Source organism: Rhinolophus sinicus, linkage group LG02 (assembly GCF_036562045.2).
Source record: "Rhinolophus sinicus isolate RSC01 linkage group LG02, ASM3656204v1, whole genome shotgun sequence".
Lineage (NCBI taxonomy): Eukaryota > Metazoa > Chordata > Mammalia > Chiroptera > Rhinolophidae > Rhinolophus > Rhinolophus sinicus.
This window is the reverse complement of record NC_133752.1, coordinates 164,888,316-164,915,565: the sequence shown is the minus strand read 5'-3', so window position 1 is coordinate 164,915,565 and position 27,250 is coordinate 164,888,316. Positions and strand designations below refer to the sequence as shown.

The window sequence follows — 27,250 nt, the reverse complement described above, 5'->3', positions numbered from 1 at the left end:
TCCCCCACCACCACGCAGCCACCATTCTACTTTCTGTCTCTATAATTTTAACCATTCTAGGTACTTCATATAACTGATATCACACAGTATTTGTCTTTTTATGACTGGCTTATTTCACTTAGCATAATCTCCTCAAGGTTCCTCCGTGACGTAGCATACGTCAAAATCCCCTTCCTTTTTAAAGCTGAATATATACATGACTTTTATATATAGTATATATAATATTTTGTTTATTCATTCATTCATTGATGGACATGGGTTGCTATCACCTTCGGCTGTTGTGAATAATTGATCATGAACATGGGTGTACAAATATGTCTGTAAGATGCTACTTTCAATTCTTTTAGATATATACACAAAAGTGGAATGGTAAATCATGCGTTTAATTTTTTGAGGAACTGCCACAGTGTGTTCCAAATGGCTATACCATTTTATTTTCCCACCAACACTGTACAAAGGTTATTTCTCCATATCCTCATGGACACATATTGTCTGTTTTTTTTAGTTGTTGTTTGTTTGTTTTTTAATAGTAGTGTTCCTAATGGATGTGAGGTGGTTCTATATTTCCTTTTTGGCACATATCTAACTTTGATCACTTATTTTTTTTTTTTAAATGATTTCTTACTGAGAGAGTTTTTGAGAAAGCATTGCCAAAAGAGATTGAAAATCCAATCTAAAAGATGTCATAGATTCTTTCTGAAATGGTTTTGGTTTAGTCTGGAATTAAAATAGAGAACAGAATCAATTAGAATTAAACATCCTATTGAATAGCACTGGCTATGAGTGCCAGGGTTGAAAAGGCCCTTGATTACTCTTTCTGTAGAAATTTTAGAACTTAATAGAGCCCAGTCTAGGCTGGGATCTGCTATCTCTCACTTATTTGCTCAGATGGCTTTTGGTCAACTATTTAACCTTAGTTTCCTCATGGGAAAATGGAGATAAACAAATGCACTTATGGGGTGGGCTGTATGCTTGTGTGAGAATTAAATGACCATATCTGGGACATAGCAAGCACTCGATAAATGGTAGATATTATTTTTAATTATACAACTGATTATCCCCTATGTTGTTATACTACAAGATTCTTGCACACAGTCATGAAATTAAATACCACCCATTTACTGTTTTTTTTTTTTTATAGTATATGGACTAAATGAAAATAAAAAACTACATAAACTTGCTCATTAGTCATGATTTCCTCTTTCATCATCTGCACCTATATCCCTGACTAATTCACCATTGTATCCCAAAGCCTCGCAAAGGATTTGACATATAATAAACATACAACAAAACATTTACTAGTCCTGGCAGTGATTCTAAATACGTCCCTACTTCTAGGATTCTACAACTTGCTCCTTACTTCTGAACAGGGTTCTATGGGAATATTCCAGCAGCTCCTAGAAAATTAAGAAATTGAGAGGAATTTCGAAATCTTTCCATTTAAGAAGCAGCCCCAGATCATTAGCAGTTTGTAGAGAGGTACTGAATTAGACTGGCCTTTAGGTAGCTAGGTTGAAAGAACGGCTTAATTCCTTTCCATTACACTTAAAATATTATTTTTATTGTTATTAAAAATTGTTAATGTCAACTCAATGAACATGTTACCCGGTTCCCAGCAGCCTAAACTGCTGAGGTAAGAAATTATAATGATTAGTTATTAGAGTGAAAACCATTACATGAATACAATGGGGAGTCGCAAAGCAACAACCAGATAATTTCTGTCTAACTATTGGATAATTAATGCAGTAAGAAAATAACATGTACATATTGGGAATGAAGAATTATAGATTATTTGCACTTATTTTCTTTCTGTGGCAATTAAATTAACTATCTTTGATTTCTCACCTGTTACCATGGTTATTTTCAGTGATCCAGGTCATTAATGTCTTGAATATAATAGTTACATTCAAATTACAGCTTTTTCAACTTTGTGGAAAGATTCTGAAGGTACTGTGAACAAGAAAGCTGTTGGCTTAAGGCAAAAGTAATGCCTGTTGAATGAAATTGTTGAATCATCTTAAAGCTAAAAGTCCCACACTTATTCCTTTCCTGATTCCCTCCAGCAACATCCCTGAGACTTTGCTTAGGATAGCAGGGAATGAGCAAGTGTTTTCTTGACCATAAACTCTAACTGTGCTATTCACTTCCTACTTATGTTGTGAATTCTTCTTTTCGATAATGGGAATAACAAGTTCCCTCTACCATGGTATTGAAAATTCTGGGAAAACAATATATATTAAATATACGATGAAAAGCAAATATTGAAACAAAATCAATCCTCAATTCTCTTAAAACAACAAAATGAATAACAGACTGAGCTCCAGTGGGGTCACGACAGGTTCCTGGGTCCAACAGGTTCATGACATGGATCCCTGCCACTCTGAGCTCTCTCTCTATAGAACAAATAACCACTATTCATGGCTTAGTGCTAACTACTTGTGAGAGTCATGCTATAAAAATCAAGGCTGTACTTTCCCAATTCTTATTTTTCTAAATGACTTCTCTTTTCAAAAGCTATTTTACTCGGATACTAATTGGTTTATTTATCTACCTAGTCAAGCATCAACTTGTCTGGGACTTGAAATTATGTTCCTTGGGGCTTTATCCTCTGTCCTCTTCTCTTAATACATGTCTTCTTCCTAAAGCACCCATCTACTCTTCAGCACTTCCTTAACATTTGTGTTAGGCAGGACAAACGGAGGCACCTCTTCTTTGTGGCCAGCCCCTCTCAACCAGCTGCCCCTTGGCTACCTTTGGACCTAGGATTTCACATCCCACTGGTGGAGTATGACCTCCAAAGGACAGAACATGGAAGAAATCTGTACAAGCCTCGTTGATAGGTGTGAGGTCTTTGTACAGGCAATTACAAGGTATGAGGTTCCTGGAACATGTTTCCAGAGCCTAGTGGATTTCTCACCCACCCAGGGGTGAGAGGCACAACTAAAAGAGGGTGAGGGAGAGAGCCCTCCAGGGCATGAGGTGCGTGGCAGGCTTCCAATTTTCCAGATTATTGCATGGGGAATATGATATGCTTGAAAAGCAGACAAAAGTAAATATCCTGCCTTAACTAACTCCATAACTCAAACCTTCTCCATCTACAAAAGCTGTCCTTCTTGCCAATAAACGGTGTCAATGTGTTGTGTCAAGAAGGAATCTGACACTCTGATTCCCCAGGTAAGATCGCAGATTTGTATACCCCCTATGTAGCAACTTCTTTACTTGAACAAACAGAGAAATCCAGAAATTGCATTGTTCATTTCCTGTAAAGAAACTTTGGAAGGCCCTCTTCTCTACCTATATGTCTTGTATTAAGCTATGCATAATTACAAACCTCATCTAAAGAATATAACAAGTCTAGGGCAACTGTTTTTATACTCTTTAACCTCAGGAACTTACAGAAAGGGGTTGAAGCCAGGTGTTCAGATGTGGGAACAGAGAATGAGAAATGGAGGAGAGGGTGAGGGGGCGGGGCAAGCAGATTAAGAGATTAACCATTCCTTGCTGTGGAAAGGAACGTTGTAAGTAAAATAATGCTGTGCATATTCCAATAGGACTGGAAAGAGTATATGTGCAAATAGGGGAGATTCTCCTGCATATGTGAGAACTTTCAAAAATTGATGCCTTTATTCTTTTACTCAACAAATATTTATTAAGAACTTACTATATACTATACACTTGGGAATTAGAGAATCAGTGTTGAACAAAATAGTCAAGGTCCCTACTCTCACCAAGCCTATAGATGTTTAGATGTACGATCAAAATTAACCAATCCGTTATACTAATATAAAATGATACACTGCTGAAAAATGCTCTGGAGGGAAATGCAAAGTAGTCTGCATATAACATATGGATTCAATCATACCTAGGGCATCAGAAAAGGCTCTCCTGAAGAAATGTCATTTCAGCTGATCTGAAAAGGATGAGCTGGAGCTGAAAAGCTTTGTAGACAGAAGGAAAAGAAGCTTCAATGGCCCTATGGTGGGAAGGGAGCGCACCGGAAACTGAAGGATGGCTACTGTGCCCAGAGCGCAGAGAGTGAGGAGGAGGAGGGCAGGTTAGATCATGCAGAGCCTGCAGGCCATCGTATAGAGTACAATGGAAAACCATGGGTAAGTTTGCGTTAGGGAAGACCTATGGGCAGATGTGAATTTGTAAATCTCTTTACAGTACTGAACATCTACTAGAGATAGGGTGGCAAGAATGGTATAGAAAAATCTCTCAGTTGGGAGTTTATAGCCGAATCCAGGAAAGATGGCACCATGGCTCAGGATGGATGGTGGTGGAGATAAAAAGAAGTTGACCGATGAACAATATTTTAGGGGGTAAAAATCAACCTAGGACACCGAAGATAAATTGCGAGGAAGGGTGATGCTTGCTTTCTGGTTAACACAATGTGCGGTGGTGTCATCTGTTATGAGCATTGATGAAAAATCATGAATGGGTGGGTGGCGAAGAGTTCAGTTTTACATCTGAAGGTCTACAGGACAGAGTGTCCAAGTTTCATTTTCATGATAAAATTTTCATGATTGATATCATGAAAAGAGTTTCAGTCAAGAACTCTGAAATGAAACTGAGGATGAGAGGGAGGATTCTTTGACTTTTTGTCGTTGCTTACTTCTACTAACAAACTAAAAATACGAACTAATGAAAAACTGGTTTTAAACTGAGTTTTTCTAACTCAGGTTTTAAGTTTAAAACGTTTTTAAACTTCATTAATATAAAACAGTCACAAGATTTGAGAGCTGGGAAAGGTCATACAAATTGTTTGAAGTTGGAAAAATGTGTTCCCGCAAAGCTTGTGATTAGCCCCAAGGTTACTTAGTGAATGAATGAAGATGCTAGAAATCAGCCAAAATTCTACTGATAACCAGAGTAGTGCTGTTTTCAGGTCAGGGACAGTGTGGTTCCATGGGTGGCTGATAGTCACCTGGGGGCTGAGGGTCGGGAGTGGGGTGTGGATCTGATACACACACATGCTGGGCCCCCCTCCCTGAGATTCTTTTCCAGGCAATCTGCAGTGCGGCCCAAGATCTTTATTTTCAAGTGCTTTCCAGATAATCTGGTGACTGGTCAGACTCAGAACCCAGTGTATTCAATACCCCAACACCCCATCCATACTAGCTCACCTTAGATCACCTTACAAGATTTTTAAATTTATATTTAAAAGACATTTTGTCCCCCAAATTAAATATCTTTAGTTAATGAGACAACTAAAAGTGTTCATTATGAAAGGTATTCATCACTACAGTGAATTCAAAGATTTGAAATTCAGTTTGACAGTGATGATAATGATAAAAGGTGTTTCCCTTTCTGTGGAAAAATAAGTTATTTCCAGTATGAAAATGATCCAATATAAATGCTTCTCTTTATAAAATAAAAATCCCTTCTTTTAGAATTTAAAGTAGTTTTATACTCCTAAGAGCAAATGTCTAATTTAGGCATTTCATTTTGAGCACTTTTTTTTTTTTTTAAGAAAAAGATGAAATTGGTAAAAAAATATCTGGCCCAATTTATTCTTTGAGGATTATAAAACACTCAAAATAATTTAAAAGAGGTATTTTATATACAAAAGTCAATACTTTTGTATAAACAGCATTCATACCAGATTTTATAAACAATGCAAACAAGATTGTAAACTTGAAAACTGAGCAAAACTGGATACTACCAATATAGCATAAAATAATCCCTTAAGTATCGATAATCAATCTAGACTTCAGTGAAAGAGTCACAGAGATCAAAGTTAAGGGATGCAATTACAAAGGACACAGAAAGGCAGGAAAGGGGTACAGGGATTATAGGTGGAGAACTAGCACATCTGGCTTTAGTAGAGAAATGAATATAGTGAGTTATTTTTGTCTGACTGACCATTACACCACAGAAAACATGCAAATGCTTTCCTGATTTCTTTCTTTTCAGATTCCATAGCACCTTTGTTTCTCTCTGTTCCTCCTCCTCCCTCTCTCTTTCTCTCTTGGTGGCCATTAACTATACTGACAGTTTGACAGGCTGAAATAAGGAAATAAAACACTTAAACATTGTTTCCTGATGTATGCATTCATCTCCTCTGCCAAACACAGATATTGAGGAGATACTTCACTCCTCCTGTCAGCTCACTAAATTACACCCCAACTCGCAGGCAACACGGAGCTCAGGTCTCTCAATCTCAGTGCAGCTCCCTTCGTTCCTTCCAGAATATGCAAGGGCTTCATTCTGCTCGCTGAAATCCTTCCTTTATTATTTTTAATAACAAATTTCCTTAAGCTATGGATTGGATTTCTGTGTCTAAGAGCTGATTATTTCCTGACTTTTAAAAAGCTGTCAGAATTCTGATTAATTTTTTACAGTTTTAGTTTTTTAGATTTACTTGAGAAATGACAAATGAATACTAAACCACTGGTTAAACATTCAACCTTTATCATAACCAATGAAGAGATTTAACTTTATAAAACTAGATAGTAATTAACCTGCCGTTGATTCTCTTGACGGGTCCAGTGATAGACAGAATAAAGGTTGCTCTTGACATCCCAAAATATCCCAGACCACAAATCACAGATGCATCTTCCATTCTTATTTTCACGTGGTAACTAAAGTCAAACTTCTGTATAGCAAACTTTGGAAGTCTTACAAATAATAATTAACTTCGTCTAGAGGAGATTGCTGTGGGTTAAATTTTGAGAGAATAGTAGGTGAGAGGGAGGGATAAAAGGAGGGATAATGATTTTCAATTGGTGATTTACCTCCCTCCAACCACTATTAACACGAAGAAGGAGAAATTTCACAGTGAAGTATTTAAGAACTTAAAACAAAAAATATAATGGATGTTAACGTCTAAGACTTTTTCTTTGCTTCATTCTCTCGACAGCATTTACTTAGTGCCTCCTGTATGCAGTGCTCAGTGTATGTTCTCTGAACGATGCTAAGGAGAGTCCCACAGGTATCCTGCCTGACTCCTGAGGAACTTGCAGCCTGAAAGAAGTGCTGCCATCACAAGAAACTAGAACACAATGTGGGAGGTATTTTCAAATGGAGGTACAGATATAATGCTGTGGAAATTCAAAGGAAGAAGGAATACCCCTACCTCCACCCACAACTGGGAATTCACATCTCAGTTTGGCTAAAAGATCAAAACATTTCCTCTGTGATAAGACTTACACGTTTTATTGTAAGTATTTGTTTTATGCTATGCACCTTCTGTCAGGCCCTTGCCTTGTCTACTTTGTTCATGATTATATTTTCAAGACTGACACAATGGGTGCAAAGCAATGTGCATCCAATAAATATTTGTTGAATGAATGAATGAATGAACTGTCTTGTGATAATAAGCAGTGACTGATCTGAGTCTCCGGAAGATGGTTTGCCGAGTTTTTTATTCATGCAATTCCCTATCTTCTTGAAGACCACCAGTGAAACAGATGAGAGACTTGTGTAAAACTGCTGGACCCCTCAGTGATCACAGATATTACATTTAATTAGGACAGTCACCAAAATATAGCGATGACCAAATGACCATTTTTGTAGAGCTGAGGAGGGTTTCCTGTACTCATAAGGAGCCCCTTTTGCAATCTGATAACCATTAGTGATTACAAGATGAAGTCACAAAGGTGATGCACAGGAAAACGCTCTGCAGTGTTTCTTTTGCTTTTTTTTACTTCATATTTTTCCCAAAGAGTAATAGTTTCTCTCACCATCTTCCAAGAATGATAATCCAGTTATTGCTAATATAAATTATCAACAAAACTGAAAGGTTACTACAGTAAAGATTATAAAACGATAAATGCAAGGACAAGTCATTAAAAAAAAGCCATTCGAAGAACAGCTCAATCAGATAAGATTAAATTATTTACAACAAACTATTATCCAAATAATTTGATTTTATCAAATGTTACCTGAAATAATATAACTACTATTTATTAAGTATTTATTTACAAGGACTATGAATGATGTTACACAAATGTTTCTTCACCAAAGTCTCACAATTACCTTAAGAAAGAGAAATTTTTATCCCCATATCACAGATAAAGAAACAAGGGAGGCACCAAAAAATTATCCTGGAAGTTGAGGAATCCAAGACCACCACACTCTGAAACCCCAACCCATTTCCATGTCAACTATTTGGAGCTCAGCAATCATTGTATAATCTGGTTATTACATTTACTTTGGCTTACAATTCTCAAATATTTCACAAGGAAATTCTTCTTAGGAGTGGTCATAACATTTAAACTACGCTCCTTCTGGTCAATATAATATGCAAAATACAAACGTAGTTACCTGACTTGAAAAATATATCAATTGTAACATGACATTGTTATCTCATGAAAAAATCTTAACAAGCTCTGACTCAAAATACCGTGGTGATGATGGGGCAGAAATGATGGGTGAGGCCAGGGATGGGCGATGCCCTGTGAGTTGCTCTTGCTGGGGTTTGGTGGGTAAGTCAGGACATAAACAGGAGGACACTTTCGACTCATTTCTCCTACATACCTCTTGCTGTGCCTTTTTCCACTATTTTCTCAAAAGTTTTGGCAACATATATATTACCTTTTAAAATGTTGAAAAGTGCACTTACGGGAAAAGAATTGCTCTTCTAGTTCCCCCTTAGCCACATATTTGGTGTGAAATATGAATATTTATGACGCCTAAAACTGCACTTTTTCTACTAGAATATATTGCCTTCCAATAGTTTCTTTTGGATTTTACAGGTCAAGAGAAACTCTGCTTTTCATGCTCCCAGTCCCTTTTTAAAATTTAATTAATATATATTTTATCAAGGGAGAGGAAGAGGTTAAGATTTCTTTTTCCTCAGCTTGTTAAGACACCCAAATGATTCTACATATATCCTACCCTTGATCAAAAATGAGATTCAATAGTAGTAAAACAAAGACATTATCTCCTTTTGCTGCACTTACAACTTCCCCCAATTTTATTTTTAAAATAGAATATCCACTCATAATAATACTAGATCTTTACCTTATAATATGGAAAATGAAGGTAATAGAAAAATGGAGCGCAATAGTGGAATCGCATAGCGACAAGAAAAAAAAAGGAAGGAAAAAAGATGGAAGGGAAAGAGGAAAGAAAGGAGACGCTGAAAAAACAAGAAGGAAAAGAGTCAGAATCTTTTTATTTTGTCTACACCCTTTGGTAAAGTTAGAGGTTTGCTTTAAGACAAAATTGCCTCTTTCAGTATTCAGTGATATTTTATTTCTATGTAACTTCCTTCTCAAATAGGTTAATTACAGAGGCAATTAGTCTAGCTACACACAGGATGTCACTATCCCCTTATATAAATAGAACTAGCACACATGTTACAGGCAGAGAAAAATATCTGCAAAGACCAAATTTCAAAATATGTATATATTATAATTCTGTACTATGAGATGCTCTTTTGCCCATTTTGGGTTAAGTTTAATTGTTGCCAGAATCCTTTATTAAATCACTTTTACGTTTTATTATTATTATGGAAGTTCTCTATGTGAACTAGGAAGTTCTGCTCAAATCAAAATAAAAAAAATCCAAAAACACAAGGGATCATGATACTGGGTAACTGAACAGGAATAATTAAGGCCTTATTAGCAAGGCAAATAGATAGGAAAAAGGGAGCTGGAACTGAAAAAGCTAATTCTGTATTAGTTTAAACAAATGTTCTGACCTATGCAGCCTCCGAGGTTTTTTTGTGCGAGTACTTTATTTTACATATTCAGCGTTTGGAAATTAGTGACTACTACAGCTCTGAGAACTAAAGGACTCATAGCACAGGAGATGCTTTTCTAAAAGTTGAATATATGTAGCTCTGAGTAGCATAAGCCAGTCTTGGTGACACACATGGATTCATATGCAAAGTTGTTAAATCACTAATAATGGCATCCATTTTAGTCTGAAACTCCTAACTACTGATTATTGCTTGTATACTTATCAAAACCAAAATATTAAAGTGCTCTTCAGAAGAATAAATTGCTGTATCTAGTACTAAATACATATTCATAGAGGGCACTCTGTCCTTCTGGATGGGGTCTACCCCAGTGACAAAACTGCAAGACACTGATGACACACTAACCTCTATGGTCATTAGCTTACTTGTTTACTGTGGTAATAGTGAAAGCTAGGTTTTTAGGTCAGATTCTCACATCAACTAATACATTCCTTTCTCTTCTATAGCAAGAGACTATTTTACTCAGTTTTGACTGGCTGTCTCAAATAAGGTTTGCTATTGGTCACAACACGGCCCGAGAGAGACATATAGTGACCATTTGTACGAGGGAAAAAACTTCAATTCTATTTCCTGCTAAATGATGACCGTACTTTATTCTTTTCATACATGAAGCACAATATATTGCTGACAAATTGACCTAATAGAGTATGTACGTCAGCCCTGGGGTCACTCTGCTTGGGTTTGATGCCGGGCTCCCTCGCTTATTAGCTGTGAGTATGGAAAGTTACTCAATTTCTCTCTCAATTCCCTCAGCTGAAAAAACAAAAACAAACAAACAACAACAACAACAAAAATGGGTATAATAACAGTACCTGTTTCATGAGGTACTTAGGAAGCTTAACTTAGATACTACATGCAAAGTACAAGAACAATACCTGGCAAGAAAGAAAGTCCTCAGTAAATGATACTGACTCTAAGAATTCTATAGTGAGCAAAAAATGATGGAGTCTCTTCTGATTTTACGTGTGTGTGTGTGTGTGTGTGTGTGTGTGTGTGTGTGTGTAATTCTGGAGGTCTTGCATTTAAACTCCTACAAGAAAAAGCAGAATTTTAAATGGTGGTTAAATTTCCACAGACTAAGTGAACTAAGGTTTGTAAAGCCTTCTATCAGGACTTGAATCTTCCAATAGTCTAGTCTGGTACAGCAGTCTTTCTGGAATCTCAACTTAGGCTTACCTGAGTGTAGAGCAGCATCACTGTAGAAAGGAGCTTTCTTCTCCTACAATGAATCCAAAGCTACTGCTGTTGACACAGCGATGGACAGGAAATGGATTGATCCCCCTTCTAGAAGATGAACACTGCCACAGAGAACTTCTTAAAGAACTTTTGTTGGTAAAAGGTCGTTGGCTTTATTGCTTCTATTTGACCTTTATGCCCTATTTCCTCTAGAGAGTTTGGTAGTGGGTGGGTAAGTCAGCTTTGCAGCTCAGCCAGCTAGGCAAATAAGTTGTTTTGACTACAGTGCCTACAAATATAGAGATACGTGCATATGTATACTCTTCCCCATGCATGCACCGAGATAGCTCCAGAAAGTATGACAATTACAAATATATTACAGAAATTATAAAGGAGCACATTAGGATGTTTCCTTCGATGTAAGAGCCACATAAGTAATGATTGTTATTAAAGACAAAGATACACACACACACACACACACACACACACACACACAGTGGTTTTAGTTTCATAATCTTTTCCTTTGCAGGTTGCCTGATAAAATTTAGTCCTTTTATGCAGAACGGGAACCTCTAGGTTTTAAAATGATAGATCTTGTATTTTCAGCCACTGTAACAGTTGATTTGGACTGATTTCATGGGTAACCAGACAGATCAATTGTGTGGACATTAATACTTAAGAGGACGGGCGGGGGGGGGGGGGAATCACCTGAAACAGCCTATGAAACGGACTATAAAATCACTATCAGAAGAGACACTATAAACACAATAGCATTTCTTCACAGCCCACTTCTTTACACAAATTAGAACATAGAGCAATTCAAATCAGCCCTGCAGATAGCACTGTGTGGTCAGGTAAGGAGTCAACACGAGGAAAAGCAAAAACTTGCTATGAATCTGGCTGGTCAATCAATTAACCTGGGTGTTAACTCCTTTTCCTCTAACGCAACATTTTAGATGAATTTGATATTTAACAATTACTTGGATCAAAAATGACCAATTGTTCAGGCTTTTTTTTTTCTTTTTTTTAATTCTTTAGGATTGCAGAAAGACAATCACAGTAACCTATCATGGAAAAAAATGAGGGCTATTAGTATAACACCATTGTACACGTAATAAAATGTCCTGATCCAGCAGGAGAATCAAATGATTTGCAAAATTCTGTTGCTCAAACACTTCATTCACAGAAATGCAAAAAAAAGTAATATTGTTTCTATGACACATTGAAAATAACACCATATATTTATTGATTATATATATATATAGATAATTACAGAGCTGTTATTCTATTATCTATTTCTTTATTTAATATTATTTAAATAATAAAAATATACCTGTGAAGGGGTATCAAACTAAATTTCGCTGAATTGGTTTTACTAATGTTGCTTTTCTTCTGTTTGCTCTGCTTTCCCCCCACCCTTTTCTCTCTCTCAGCTCCTGAAGTTAACAGGGCAAAAATAATAACAATAATTTAGTTCAGTTTTTTGCTACGTACAGTTTCTTTCCCCCCTCATTCTTTCTTCTTTCTTCCATCACCTCTGGGAAATAGCCAGAAGCCATGCTGGCAAGATGCCAGGCTGTTCTGTTCATGTGCAGTGTGAGTGCCTCTGTGTATATCTCGGCTAGGCTTACCCAAGTTACCATTTACAATATTGAGTAGAAAGTCCAGGTTGGAATAGTCAGCATTTATAAGTCAACCGGTTACGTGATACCAAAATATATAGCCAACTTCAGAATTTATAGCAATAACATTTATGTATCGTGTTACTCCTAGAACAATCCAATTTATAAAGTGCCTATTGTGTATACATAAGGAATAATCATAAATCATTTACATTAAACAGTGTCAACTGGCAAAACATGACTTTCCCGTTAAATTCTGCACACTGAGATTAATGTGGTTTTTGGAAAAAAAGCACACTAAAATAAAAATCAACTCTGATTCATCCTAGGTGGATAACATATCCATATAAAGGAGCAGGTGTCTGTAGTATGATTTAGAATACCTATGGAACATCTCTGGAAAATATTAACTTCCTCTGAAGTAGAGAGCCGTCCACAAAGTGAGCTGGGAATGTGGCAAGAACCCAAGTCTGTCACCAACCTCAAGCTTTCTTTCATTTCTTCTCAGTAAAGAATGAATTTAAAGCAAACAAACAGAGAAAACCTTAAGGCCCTATTTGACCAGTTGTCTGACATGTTTTCATCTACAGGCACTTTTAGAAAACCTGGGAAAGATTATGTAGATTACCTGCTTTGTGTCTTTGACTCCTAGTGGGAAAAAATCCCAACTGGTGACCAAAGCCATCAAGAGTCCAAAAGTGAAACTCAAATATGGATGTGGATTTTCTTCCTCTGTTCACTCCCTAGCTCATCCCTATTCAGAAAGGCATCAGTCTTTAGCAATCTATGCTTTGGGGTCTTGAATGAAACCCATTTCTTCTCCCTAAAAAGTCCTTAAATATTAACGATAGGGAATGGTTTGACAGTTCACATCTGTAAAAGCACTTACTCTTACCTAAAACTCACACCAACACAGCTGAATTGAACATCATATACGAAAAATATATTTTGGATTTCTCTTACAGTATCTTGGCCCTCTATCTTCTGTCTTTAGAAAGCATTACAGGAGTGACAATTTCTTCCTGTCTTAACTCACAGCCTTAAAAATAGCCATTGATTTGTTTCAGCCAAAATGGAAGAATAACATTTTTCTTATATATAAAAATGTTTGTTCTTTAAAAAACCCACTTGTCCTCCAAACACTATTGATGATTAGTATTAACTATGGAGAGAAGCAACTTCCTATTGGAGTAAAAACTAAAATTGAATCTGAAAAACAAAGAGAAATGTTTAGAAAGAAAACCTGGAAGCCAGTTTTCAGTGAATGAATGACCTGCTGCTTCCTCGTCCAAATTGACACACTGCAAAGCTATGTTGTAATCTAGAGAGCAAAACAAAACAAAAACCATACACACACAGAGGGATAACACATCCACAAAGTTCACAATTGAAATGAGAACTGGAGGTAAACAGAGGCTCTTATGAGATGATTTTTAAAAATAACACATTAATCTGGAAAGTCAGACATACATGGCCTTTGTAGAAATAGTTTGAAAACTGGGCATCCTCCAAAAGAGCAGAATTTCAGTGGCATCAATTGGTAGGGGAAATATGATGTGCTTCCTCACAACTGAGAGTATTAAACTGAAGAAGCGGTGACAACTCATTTTAGTCACAAATAGAAGATTTTGGTTAAAAAGCTTATCCATTCAAGAGGAACAGTGTTAACTTCAGAAGGTTTTTGTTTGTGAAGAGAGAGATAACGTGACACAGGGAACCTTTCTTCACTTAACTGTTTATTCTTTAAAAATATCTGGTATTCACAGACTTCTTTCCCGGTTTTGAGTGGCACTTTAATTCACTTAAGAAAAACTCCCCTTGTGATCAGTGAGGCAACTTAAAATCCCAAGCTAACTCCTTCTTCTTGTCAATAAACAGAGAGATCTACGTAAAAATAAAGCATCATTATGACCGCTATCCCTACAGCTGCTACTATAACCTCCACATTGTTAAAAGGTTACTTTTTTCCCAGGATTAATGAAAACTACACAATCACTATGTAGGCACTTCTAAAGTATCCACATTTTCCTATGATTGACCTATTCTTTTTACCAATTCTCTCTACATTTCTAAAGTAAAAATAATTGTTAATAAAATTTTCTCCAACATGTTCCAAAATAACATATGACTAACAAGAAAGTAAGCCAGCAAATCAACAGGTTTTTGGGGTCAATTATCAAAAAAGATGTCCTTTACAAATTACTTGCATAGACCTGATTACTACCTTTTTAACTGAACTGACAAATTGAAGGGTTAGGATGCGTTTCAACAAAAGCTCCCACGGCAATAAAAGTTCTTAAATCATCATTAGAAAACTTTTCTCTCTCTCTCTCTTTCTCTCTCTCTCTTCTAATAGAAGTCTTCTAATGTTGCTGGTACAAAGTTATTTCCATGAATAAAAAAATTTGCCTCTTTTCCTTACACAAAATGATAGTAAAAAAACACTCTTTTCCACTTTAGCTAACAAAGTATACTTCTTTTTCATTCTTCTTTTGATATTATCATTTAAACAACTAGTTATAGATTATACCTGTTTTGATTCTTTATTCAGGAAACGAGCCCAAAAACAACTCATCTTCCTAGATGGCTGTGAATATTGATAGTTTTTTTGTTCATTCCAGAAGGCATTAATTCAATTACATTTAGTTTCTTAACCTAGAATCCATAGATTTGCTAGGATATTTGTTAAGTTTCTGGAATTATATGTATTATTGTAAAATTTCATATGTATATAGCCATTGTGATTTTGCTGGCAGCAAACCATTTTTTTTTTTACTACCTAGCATCCACGTACCCCACTTTCCTTTGGGATTGAATCCTTCATCCATGGGAAATTACAAAACTGCCTCTATCCCCTGCTCCAATAGAGGTACGTTTGGATTAGTCTGTGATCTAATCAAAGGAAATTAGTATAAAAAGACTTTTGATAGGGCGTCTGGGAAAGATACCCTCTCTTTCCTGTTTGATCTGAATCCTGAGAGAATGATACAGTTGAAGCAATGCTACGGCCACCATCTTGCGCCCAAATGAAGTCAGAGACTGAAGCTGTATTAATAGAAGCTGAGAGATGGAGAGAAATTGAGTCCTGATTACATTATTTTTAATCCAGAAGTTAGTTGTTTGCCTAGATTTTCCATATTTTAATAAAGAAGTAACAAACACATGCGTGCACGCACACACACACATTCATGCCATCTTACTCCACAGCATTTGCAGAGCTGACTCCTTCAGCTTAAAAGTTATTGCCTTTCTCTGACCTTTCCTAAGTTCCCCTCTCTGTACCCTTTACTTCTAACCATCCTACCTATCTTTAAACTTTTTTTTTTTAAACGTTCATTTATGTTAAGTGTGTTTTTCCAGGACCCATCAGCTCCAAGTTAAGTAGTTGTTTCAATCTAGTTGTGGAGGGCGCAGCTCACAGTGGCCCATGCGGGGATCGAACCAGCAACCTTGTTGTTAAGAGCACTGCATTCTAACCAGCTAGCTAACCAGCTGCCCTCAGTATCCTACCTGTCTTTAATATCATTACATACTGTCAAAATCATACGCCACATGCTATCTTAATTTGGTATACAGGAATTTGGTCACTTTTGCAGTCCGTTTTAGTCAAAGTTTATCCAGTACAGGATTATTTTCCATTGGAGAGAGGGAGGAAATAAGGGAAGAAGAGAGGGATGCAGGAAAGGAGGGAGAAAGGGAAACAGACTTTAAAAACTGAAGTTTCAAACAGAGAGCCATGTAGTAAGTTTCATAAATGGTCAAACTGTGATTTTGATTAGACACATACAAAAAATATTTTGTGGTTAAGCAAATTATCTTTAGCATAGATTAGGAAGAAAGGATTTTTATGCATTTGATCTTGATTCTAACCAGACATAGCTGACATAATTATGAAGCTCCTAAAAGTAACTGCTAGGGTTTAGAAGCACTTGCCACTTCCACTGTACTGGCTCTATAAATGACAAGAGTGAGTATTTAGATTAGATTAATAAACATGTTTGGAATATCCATTATAAAGGTTGATTTATGTTCTGTTGCCAGCAATAATTCAAGGAAATGCCATGCTAGTCGTAAAATATTGCATGTTGTTCTCACCACTTTGCCGATATTATCACACCACGTAAGTATGACAGTATCTATATTCCGTTGCCATGCAAACTATGCACAAAAGCCAATAGGTATTAAACCACTTTAAGTTTATATGGGTATCAGCACAGCAACCACTTACATTTATAACTCTGATGAATGGCCTTTCATTTGTAAATTTATAGTGTATCCATAATTTCTTTAGGGAACCAAGAGGTTCATTCAAAAAATTGCCACAACATTTATCTATGCAAAGATGATGGATATGGTTTATGAAATTAAATGCTTTTAAAAATTAAAATCATATTACATTGCCAAGGAAAGGACATGTTCTTTCCTGTTTTTCTCACATTTTTTAAATGATCAGAACTGCACTCTCAGCAGTTAGAATACTGAATTTAGATAGCATATTAATATACTTACTAAATATGTCAAAATACATTGTTGTTAGGGTTGTGTAACATCAGTACGAACTACTGGATGTCAAGTTCACTCAAATTTATTATTTTATTTTCTAATTCTATTCCTCTACATTAAGGTATAAAATATATAAATTATCATTAGGATATATATTTTTTTCTTATTTACATTTACTGCATTTACTGTACTTGATTCTTCAGGATTACTCCCAGAATACTGCATGGTTTACTGTAAGCATAGACTATTATAAACTATAACATAAATAAAAGTAGTCAAATAAAATACATATTTGCCAATAATAAAACTAAACAAGGAGTCTTATTTTATCCTAGTATAGACTTTGAGCAGTTGGAGAAGGCAATGAAGTAGAAGATGAAAGATAAGAATAATCACTAAAGTAACCAAAAAAAATAGAATAGTCACTGTTATAAGTGTGAAGAAGGAGGCACACTATTGCTATGTGTGATGTTTTCTCCTGGTATTCCTATTCTCCCTTCCTTTGTAGTTATTTACTACTTACCATAAGTGGGAAATACACACAAATCAGTGCTTTTTTTTGTGTGTTTTTTGTTTTTTAGTAGCTTTACTGTTTTTAATCTATCCTATTACTACAGAATCTCCAAAAGATTGAAACTGAGTTTAATTATTTGATTTGGTTATATGAACAACAATCCCAAATCATCAACTTTCTTTAGCATTAGCTCATCCAGTCCAAAAAAAAAAAAAAGTCCCAAAGCTTGCAAAATTTGTAGACAAATTATGTCTTACATATTGAGCTCTCTCTGCTTTGCTTAAAACAAAATATTAAAAGTAATAAAACACACTGTTTACATACCCCAGTGGATCGCTAGCTCCTTGTGGGCAGGAACATACTTATCATCATCTTTGGGTTACCAGTGGCCAGCACAGCACCTGGGATACAATGCACACCCCATAAATCTGTTTGAAGTACTTACATGACACAGGGCTGACTGGAATCCATTCAGATAGTATCAATTCAATGAAATAACAAGTCTATATATGAACCTTCTTCCTCTATATTCTACATTACTAAAAGCAGCAGTGCACATTTTTATACACTTAAATGACAACTTTACTCTGAAAACTCAATTCTCAAGAATAATTGCTTCGAACTGCTTATTACATAAGGTATTCTTACTGTCTTTTGGTTTTAGTGGGAGGGATCCAGTACAGTGTTTGAGATCAAGAACTTTGGAGTTGGTTTGACCAAGGTCCAAATCTTGCTTCTACCATTTACTATCTATAGGGTCACTCAGCCTCTCTACATCTCATCTGGTCTTTAAAATAAAGATGATGATAGTATCTCTCTAATAGTGTTCAAAGGATTATAAGAGACAGCGCTTAGCACACTGCCTAACACACAGCAGCCCTCAATAAATGATAACTACTCTGTTTCCCTGAAAATAAGACTTAGCCAGACCATCAGCTCTAATGCGTCTTTTGGAGCAAAAATTAATATAAGACTTGGTCTTATAGTAAAATAAGACCAGGTTATAATATAATATAATATAATATAATATAATATAATATAATATAATAAAGGCCGGGTCTTATTTTACTATAAAACTGGGTCTAATATTAATTTTTGCTCCAAAAGACTCAATAGAGTTGATGGTCCAGCTAGGTCTGATTTTTGGGGAAACCCGTACTATTTACATAAATACTTCCTTCCCTCCCTCCTTGTCTGTGTAGTGAAGAATTAACCTTAACCAAGGAGAGGTCTTGCTTTTGCCTTCGACTACTGAGAGGTGATCTCTAGGTCTTCAAAATGCTGATAGGAGTCTTTGCCTGAAAGCTTTGGCCAGAGGATACTAACACTGGGATCAATGATGGGGGCTTCGGGCTAAGCACATCGATTTGGCCTCCCGAACGAGCTGGAGAACTGAGGATACCAGCCCAACACTGACATCCAGGGGGTGCTGGAGACTAAACATCAGCTATGTGGGCAGTATACAAGTATGATCAACTCCCATTAAAAATTCTGGATGCCAAAGTCTCCCGTGAGCTTCCCTGGTGGGCAATGCTCCATGCATATTGTCTCCTATCGATACTGGTAAAGTAACAAGTCCTGACTCCAAAGCTCTGTGGTTGGTTCTTCCAGCTTCAGCCTCAGCCTTATGTCCTTTTTCCCTTAGCTGATTTCAATCTGTATCCTTTCCCTGTTAATAAACTTTAACTATGAGTATAACAGCTTTCACTGAGTTCTGTGAGTATTTCTAGAAAATTGTCAAACCTGAGGGTGGTTTTGAAAACCCCTCAAACTTGCAATTAGTGTTAGAAGTGAGGGTGGTCTTGTGCAGAGGACTGGCTCCCTCAAACTTCGTAGTTAACTAACTATACGGTTGGTGAAACTCTCACACTTTCCTTCTCCTAATCTAGAGAGCTCAAAAGCTTTGACAGATATCATACTTTATCATTCAAGTGACTGAACAAAGCTTTCAGGTTAAAAATCACTTTGAAGTGATGGTGTTTATATATAGATTGTATGCCATCGTTTTATTTTTGCTTGCCCAAACAATAGAACCCCTCCCTCCATAATAGATATAGAAATGTTTTGCATGGTTTTGGTAATGTGAATGGTAGTACTATTTAGAAGTAAATGAATCACATACAATTACAATTTCTAAAGGTAAGTAACAGTAGCTCTGTCAAGGTCAGATGTTAGAAAATGAACTTCATTAAGAGATGCACAGGTTTTCAAACTATTGATTAAATCATATTCAAGTTTCCTCCACCATTGAAAGTAGAGTGTTCCTATGAAACCTTTTGTATGCTGAAATGGTATAAATAAAATATCTGTTTTTGCTAACTGAAAGAACTCCAAAGAGGATTTTTGCTTTTATAAACTGTTACTGGACTAATACAGGTTTTTCATAAAAGCAAAGTGGCATAACCTGAACTTTCAGAAAGTGGGGAATACCTGTATTTCTTTTGCTTCTCCTAACCGCTTAGTTTGCAGTATGCAAGAGGCTGCTTATAACTTTAAAACAACAACAACAAAAACTCCTTTTACAGATAACAGTTTTGTAGGCAGAATTGTACGATGGCCCCCAAGACCCCCTTATTGGTGAACATGTTCTGCACAATCCCTAGATTTGTGAATACGATAGTCTTTACTCCCATGAAGAGGGTATATTACCCAACACAGTCAACTTTAAAACCGGGAGACTATCTGAGAGGGCCTAACCTAATCACATATGCCCTTTAAATCCTGGTGTAAAGATCAAAGACAGAGGAAAATGGAGATCTCAGGCATAAGAAGTATTTGACACACTATTGCTGGCTTCAGGATGGGGGGGAGGGGGCACATGGTGAGGAATATATAGAGCCTCTAGGAACTGTACGCAACCCCTGGCTGACAACCAGCTAGGAAACACGGACTTTTACCACCACAAAGAGCTGAATTCCACCGACAAGGATACGTGTGGAAGCGGAGTTTTTCCCCAGAACCTGGACAAGAACTCAGTCTGGCCAACCCTGAGTTCAGCCTTGTGATTCCCTGAGCAGGGAACCCAGCCAGGCCATGCCGGACATGCATGAACTTTAATCTAAAAATTGGGCATTGTTTTAAGTCACTAAGATTTTAATAATTTGATACACACCAATAGACACAGGAACTAATACACACAGGAACTGAGGATTCTGCATGCCTTTTGTTGACCTCTTTTTAGTCTTTCACTCTGAAAACAAGTATTACTTACGTGTTAGATTTTTATTAACCAAATAGACCCCAGATTGTCACCGCCAATACTGAAAATTCATTGATCCATTCTGAATGAGAAGTACCAAAAAAAAAAAAAAAAAGGTGCTGTGCATATGCTATCTGTAATATACTGAACATCTGTGTTCTCACAAATTCACAAATTCGTGTGTTGAAACCCAATGTGATGGTATTAGGAGGTGCGGCCTGTGGGAGGTCCATATGAATTCATAAGGGTGGGATTAGTGCTCTTTATAAAAGAGACCCCACAGAGCTTCTTAGCCTCTTCCACCATGTGAAGTTACAGCAAAAGGCAGCCATCTAGGAAGCAGGCTCTCACCAGACACCGAATGTGCTAGTGCCTTGTTTTATAGCCTCTAGAACTGTGACTTATACATTTCTATTGTTTATAAACCACCCAGTTTATGATATTTTGTACTAAGACAAGAATGTACTTACTGCTTATACAATAGATCATTTGAAAACTCAATTCTCTATCTCCTAGATGAAAGGTGTTGAAAAGGTCACTCTTACATATGCTGCGATTATCTCCCAGTTTTCCTGGGTCTTTTAAAAGGGTAGGAGTAGGCATGGATTCTGCTTTCTTGAGGCATATGTGGGAAACTACCATATGTTCAATGCAGAGCACAGAGAATTTCTAAGTATTTGGGGTGAAATTGGGGAATTACTTAAAAGGAATCTCTCCCAGGTATCGTCATAGAACGTGCTACTACAATTGCTCCCTGTCTCATTCCCTTTTTATATGATTACGACAGTGCTGACATATTATTTGTAAAACACAAATCTAATCATGTTGTACCCCTGCTCAAAAATCACCAGCTTTGATGGCCTTCAGCATAAAGTCATTCATTCATTGATGCAATAAATAGTTAAGCACGTAGAATATGCTAAGTTCTGTGTTAGGTGATAAGGACACAACAGTAAGTATGACAGACAAGTCCTGCTCTTGAGTGAGATTTTCTCTTCTTTGAAAAACACACTTCTCATCTGGTTCAACTAGAAGACTCTGGTTATCTTTTATCCCTAACTAGGGCTTCTCTCCTCTGGAATCCCTCTTGGACCTCCCCAGGCAAAATGAGTCACCCTTTCTCGGCGCTCCCATAAAATACTGCACCTAATTACATAATAAAGTTTATTACATTATACGAAAATTGCATAGGATTCATGTCTGCATCCTCCATAAGCAGAATATACATGGGGAGAAAATTCAGAAAGTATGTGCACCCCAAATTCCTAGAGTCAATAAGAGATTATGAATCTCATGGGAGATTGATGGGTCCTCTTGGGAGAAGCTGAAACTGGACCAAATCCCTTCAGTAAGGTAGAATACAAAGGATATATATATATATAATGAATGGAGAGTATTTTAAGTTAAAAGTAGGAATTAGGCTAGGAGGTAAGGAATGAGAGCCCACGAAATGAACTATGCTATGCCACGTGTCTTATCTTCGCACCCTCTATTTCAATTATGAGTTCCTGGAGGTCTGGCCCAGAGTAGCCACTCCACTATGCAATCTGGAGGTCAGCTAGAACAAAGGGGCTATTAGTCAGCTTCCTTAGTAAGACAACAATCTTAGTGATGACAGAATTTGAGAGTGAAAAGCAGTTTAAAGATTTCCAATCTATTTCCTGTGAAAAAGTAAAATGTGGATCTTAAACAGATAGAGTCAGTGTGAGAACTCTCATATACCTAGGGAGGAAGGGGAGAGAGTCTAAGGCATGGAGAGAGGCAGAGCTCAGAGACAGGAGCCAGGCTTTCTCCATACCTTGGTTTTCTAACCTATAAGGGGGTGGGGCAGAAAACTACCAGTAGATAAAAGGAATCTAAGGGCCTATGGGCTGACGGTCCTTTTATGGACATTACTTATTGGGGAGGGGATAGGGCAGGTTACAGGCTTCTCAGGGAATCCCTGTTGTAAGTCTTGTATTCATATAACCTGGTGAGAGAGAAATAAACACTGGTGAAGGAAGGTACCCAGAGAGATTGAGTTAAAATTGGTTATCCCTCACAAGTTGTGTGCATGTGCAAGGAACCTGGAAATTTCTGTGCTCTGTTCTATCCTATCCATCACACACACACACACACACACACACACACACGCACACACAACACACACACACACACACACACACCATAGAGGAAGAGTGGGCAAGCCCAGTCTTCTTTTGGGATTGAAAAAGGAAGAGGGACCTCAAGTTCAAGGTAATGATAGGCCAGCAGCAGCTGCTCTGGCTCAAAATCCACAAAGACCCAATTACATCAGCAAGGACAGAGGCCCCAGTGGTTAGAGACACTATCAGAGGGCAGACGTCCACTATCAGAGGACACATACAGAGGACAATCCCAGAACTGACACACAGAAGTGACGCTCCACACTCCCTCTCCAGCTATGAGGATACACCAACTCCTTAAACTCGGATTTTTAGTGGGGACTGGGGCAGGGCCAGCAGGATGGGGCAGGGCCAGCAGGAAGGTGAGGTCTGTGAGGTACCTAGGAGGGCACAGGACATAAGGAGGTGTCCCTCACAGGCTCGTGAAGTGAAGCATGGCCGCCTGAGAGGGGTGTCTCCTTAACATTTTAACCCACGCTGCCTCTCTCACCCCACCCCACTTCTGGTCCTGGACAGGGAAATAGAGAAACTAACAAACAGAAAGAGATGGTTTGATAGTGAAGACACTGAGTTATTTTGTGCTACTTTTCATTTACTATGTATTACCTTTCCATCTGCCCAGTAGGGTAGGGACTCAGGAACAAGAAGACATTAAGGAAACAGCACCATTTTCATTGTGTCTTAGAATAGAAGTGGATAAATTTTGACCCAATTAGATGTGTCTCAAAAATTATTACAATGTTTTATCAAATTATGTCCCTATTTAAATTACTTAAATTGTTATTAAAAAAAATCTAATTTTTTTTCTTTATACCTTTATACCTTCTCTAAGCATATTGGGTCCATTTCTTCCCATGCTATTGAAAATTACATGTTACCTCACTCAACGTACAAAAGGAACCAAGAACATCAATTTTTTAAGTCAGTAAGAATAATGACCACCTGTACTCCCCTGCCAGCCTAAAGCATATTTCCTGGTGAAGTACTCTTGTAAAGTCTTCCAAAAAGACACGTGATCTAAAACCCTAAATTGCTATAAATCTGAGATAGTATGGCAATTTGCCTAATTTAAACCCTGATGACGTGCTTTGTGGTTCCTTTTATAAATGTATAGAACTTTCACATGTTCTATTTAATAATGCCATAGGTAACAATGTCACATTGGAAACTGCAGTTCGGATCTGTGGCTTTACCTCCATCTTGTCCCAGCTAGCTTAGGGTCCTTGGACCAGCACTTGGTCTTTCAGGGTATTATATTCACCACATTAAAGGGCTAGCCCACACAATTTCTTAAGTCTTACCCTGGGGTAATATGTCTACCTCAATTAGATGGTAACTCCCGATAGTACCTTAAACTTTCTAATTCAGGAATGCAGGCACAAAAATAGTTAACTGATCTGTCAATCATAATAGGACAATTGGTAACATTAAGAACGAGAGACAGAAATGTTAATGAGACGTGGGTGATTAACAGTAAACATAATCAAACGCTTTGATATTTGATAGTAGTTACTATGAATAGGCCACCATGCTAAGTGCTTTACATATAACATCTGGCTTAATTCTCACAGTCATTTTATGAGATAGGTACTTCTAGTATGCCCATTTTACAGATGAGCAAACTGGCACAAGAGATTAAGAAATGTACTCAAGGTCACACAACTAGGAAGTCTTTAGCTAACTATGATATTCCTTTTAATGGCAACCAAAAGAATTCAACTAAAACAGTGAAAAATGCAGGACAAAAGAAATTCTAGAATCGCTGTATATTAGATATGTTTAACATAACCATTTCTGAAACTAAAGTTAAATGAGAATATAGTAAATATTATTCACGAAGTTTATTTTCATAAGGTAGTAGTCTATAGATGCATGCAAAGTTGACACTGGAAAGGACATCATCTTTTCCTCATTTCATTCTACAGGTGAGGAAAATTTGCTACGAGGGTAATGGCAGGATGGTGCCTGGAAGGCAGGTCTCCTCTTTTTCAGCCCACTGTTCTTTCTAGTGTTTTTCTAATCCTTAGTAAAGTCTGCAGTGGTTGAATGTGCTGGCTCTAAAGCCAGACTGCTCAGTTTGAATTCCCATTCTCAGCAGCTAGCTGTGTGAGCGTATGTTTCAGTTTCCACATCTGTAAAGTGTAAGTAACAATGCCTACTGCATATGGTTGTTGTGAGGGTTTAAAAAAATTAATACATATAAAACATGTAGAACCATTCTTGGTTCCCAGTAAGTACTTAATAAGTGTTGGTCTTTACTATTACTCCAATAGCCCATTTGGACAATAAGGAGGCAAAAACATCCATAGGTACTAAACAGCACACAGAGAGAGCATACAATGCTTATTAATACCATTTAGATATTCCAAACTTTCCATCTGAAAATTACACTCATTGCTCTCCTAAGCATGCCACATAGATAGCACAGAGTAAATTTTTGTCAGGACTAGGGAGACAGGAAATGCTAAAGAAACAAATTTACTAGCAAAGTTTTAGGCAGGAGGCCTGGCTTCCAGTCTTAGATTTATCATTAGGAAATGAATATTGGAAAGCCAGTCTCCAAGTCTCGGTTTCCTTCTTGGAACTTTCCTACCTAGGAATACTTGGGGAGGGTCCTCAAGCTTCATTAATACCTGGTGTTAGAGAGAAGATTTCATATATTAATTTTTATAATTCTAACCAAGTGAACAATACATAACCTTTAATTACTAAATCTGTAGTTTTCTTGTTTTGCATCAGATTGCCTGCCATTATTAATGTAGACATGATTATAGGAAAACAAGTATAATTTGCAATTCCAACAGTCTTTAATCTTAAAAGGATTTCCAAGTGTAGAAGAAATGGGGATCCAGTCCCCCAGTTCTGTCCCTTGCACAGCTACCACTTGCTCAAGGGATCTTAACTCCTATAAAAGGAGTGCTGTATAGCTTTAAAATGACTTCATTCCCATATTTACATATTTTTAATAGGGCTATGATGAATCTCCTTCCGCTTGACTCCTATTTTGAGCTGTGATATTTTAATCTCCATTCTTGCTGCAACTTAGCAGATGAATGTGCAGTGTGACAGAGCTCAGAGGAAATAGTATAAATAAAGCAAAGTGGAGCTATGACATCTCACATTTTATAGCTTTTTTATTGTAGCCGAAGCATAAACAGAGCACAGCTGTGTTATACTTACCGCTGTGAGCACTCCCTCAAACCTTACCCCCTATTGCTTTTAAAAAGACAGTGCTCTTATTCAGAAAGCTTTGGCTATGGGTAGCATGGCCCCACTGTGGCAGCCTCGACTCCAAACCTCTACATTGGGCTTGTTTCTCCTCTTTCAGGTGTAGATTTGTTGTGTTTCATATCATTCATCTGACTGAAAACCAGTGTGCAAACCACAACCCGTTCTGTACTGCAGCAAAAGCACACTACTCTTATCTGTGGAAAATGGCTCCACAACCGAAACTGTAATTTTCACTCCCTGTCAACACACGCACACACACGCACTGGACCCAAGTAGTTTATTAATGCTCTCTTAAGAAGAGAGACACAGCTATCAGGAAGTGTTCAAAGTAGTGTATTCTCTAAACGAAAACCTCTTTTAGATGAGTAAGTTTTATTTTTCACTTTCAAATTAAGTCTTAGTCATGTTTAAGTGAAAGTTGGAAATGCCAAGGAGGCCAAACAGAGTGAAAGTTAGAAGAGTGGTGTTGAGATGTGCAAAATAATTCTACATGCTAACGTAATCATCAGGTTGTAGAATGTTTCAGGCCGGTTACATGTTTCATTAAGTCCAAAGAAGACAGAGTAAGACAAATAGCAAGCATCTCAGACGTTCTGACAAAAACGAGGTTATATACACAGGATTGACTAGTCCAGGACAAGTACCAGATCTAAGCAGAGCCAACTGAGTCCTTCCCTGAGATATTGTATTTAAGTCGAATGGAAGACACATCAAGCTATGACATTCCAGTGTTGTCATCATCAGTGACATTTCCTCCCATGTGGAGATATCTCTGTTATGGCAAGAAAGACTGAAGTTGACATCCAAAGTGACATGGAGACAAGAGAGAGGTATCACGTCCTGACAGAGTAGGACTCCCTGGTGCCAGCTGTGCCTGAGGCCTGTCTGCATTTCTGCCTCCCACCAACATGGCGATGGGCCTTTCTTGTATTCCTTTACCTAACAAATTCAAGATTGTTTTCTTATGCTGCCTCAAATTGGATTTTACCACTTACAAAAGGAAAAAGAAAAAAAAAAAATCCTAACTATTACACCTTTCACAAGAAGAGTCTCTTTTCAGTTGGGTTAGGATTTATTCTTCCTTTTTCAAATACCACCACACTATTTATGGGAAGGAAGGAAAAACCCTCTGGGTTTGTAGAGGAATGTGTA

General features: G+C 37.2%; 1 protein-coding gene across 8 annotated transcripts in view; it reads right to left on the bottom strand.

Moving 5' to 3' along the window:
- Positions 1–27,250, bottom strand: part of SOX5 (SRY-box transcription factor 5) — a 920,340-nt gene that overhangs the window by 739,238 nt on the left and 153,852 nt on the right. Inside the window, exon 3 of one of the 8 annotated variants that reach the window (XM_074325920.1) lies at positions 17,849–17,925. The exons of 6 other annotated variants lie outside the window; for them this stretch is intronic. The gene's annotated coding sequence lies outside the window, so the exon portion shown is untranslated. Of the gene's footprint in view, positions 1–17,848; positions 17,926–27,250 lie in introns of those variants that run through there. One more of the 8 variants, XM_074325927.1, reaches the window with a different exon arrangement.